Source organism: Gavialis gangeticus, unplaced genomic scaffold (genome assembly GCF_001723915.1).
Source record: "Gavialis gangeticus isolate Ggan-Ray unplaced genomic scaffold, GavGan_comp1, whole genome shotgun sequence".
Lineage (NCBI taxonomy): Eukaryota > Metazoa > Chordata > Crocodylia > Gavialidae > Gavialis > Gavialis gangeticus.
The window spans coordinates 28,170,533-28,172,066 of NW_017729034.1; the positions used below are offsets into that span (position 1 = coordinate 28,170,533).

At 44.1% G+C, this 1,534-nt stretch overlaps 1 protein-coding gene across 2 annotated transcripts in view; it reads left to right on the forward strand.

Annotated features, from left to right (window-relative positions):
- The window catches only part of BTBD9 (BTB domain containing 9), a 370,623-nt gene that overhangs the window by 17,503 nt on the left and 351,586 nt on the right, over positions 1-1,534 (forward strand). The window lies entirely within an intron of this gene.

Consider the following 1,534-nt stretch of genomic DNA (forward strand, 5'->3'; position numbering starts at 1 on the left):
CCCCCCCCCCCCCCCCGTTTTTGGAACAAAGTCCACATCCTTTTTGGGGGAATGTAGTATGTGAGAAAATACTGTGTAACCCTAGAAATGCACTGTTAAGGGTAGGAGCAGACCGATTTCCTATTTTTGTACGTGTTTTATTACATGTTTATGAATTCTGTGTTGCCTTTGAAACCATCTTATCTGGCTTCTGAAGACTGTCCAAAGAGTACACAGTAAGGTTTGAGGGAGGAAAGTGAAATGTGGTATAACACTTAGCTTTGTATTCATTTTCCTCCTATTGGGCCCCCTGTATGTAGGACTATCCCATTAGTGCAAGTGATAGCAGCTTGCAGGGTGCTCTGAGTTGCACCCTGTAGGCTGCTGTCACTTACATTAATGAGTCAGTCCTATATACGTTAGCTCTGACTTACACTAGCTGCCAAGTGCCCCTGTAGCTGAAACCATGATAGTTTACCACTGCAGTCTGCGGAAATGTGGTTATGTCCCTTGTCCTCTGCTCACACCGTTTACATGGTCTATTACAAGTAGGTATGGGAATGTGTGGTAGGCTCTGTGTCCCTGGAGGATACCTAAAAGGATATCCAATCCTTCCAGGACAGGAGACATCAGTGATCCAGTATCTGTCGCTTTCATCCACCTCAGACTTGTTGTCATGAGCTGAGCTTGAAGTAGCAGAAAAAAATTGTGAGACTGTAAATTTGTTTTAAGCTTCCAAAGGATGTTTATAAGTGTGCATTAAAATTAGTATCTGAAAACATATCTGAGGCCCTTTTATAGTAAAACTATACCAACCTTCTGGCAGTTTTAATAAGAACAGGTGTTCTTTGAATAGGTATGAGATTCCTTGCAGAGCTGATTAACTTAGTATCTGGTTAGGGAAATTTTAATTGGGTCCTCTCCTGACGCTATGCTTTTGACTGTTAGCTACTTCATGTCGTATGTAATATGGCAAGTCTGAATGCATTGGGGTTAACACCAGGGTAAGTGGAAAAAAATCAATAGGGTTAAGTTTCAGGAAGGCAGGCACCAGAGGAGGGAGGTTGGTAAGCAGTAGTGGGGCAGGCGGTGGTGGGGCAGGTGCCAGCAAGGCAGGCACAAAAAGCTAAGCAGTGGGTGGATCCAAGGGAGTGGGTGACAGGGTGAGTCGCAGGGAGTAAATGAGGGAAGGAAAGCAGTTGGGTGCAAGAAGTGGTGGTCGGCTGCCTGCCCTGCTACCACTTGCACCCACCTCTTCCCTGCTTTCCCCACCACTTGTCAGCTTGCTGCAGATTTCCTGATGCAGCGGGGGGTGAAGGGGGTGGGATGGGATGAATTTAAGGTGACCCTCCAAAAATTAGATTCTAAACATGGAAAATTAAAACAGCTTTATAATTTTTTGTGTCTGGAGTCTAAGGGGTGGGGGGAGAAGGTTGCATTAAATTTAAAGTCATCTTGGATTTGGGTAAATAAACGCTTTATAAAAAATTACCCTTAATATGTTTTAGACATTTAAGATATGTGAAAGGTGGCAAAACCCCTCTCTTGCTCAATA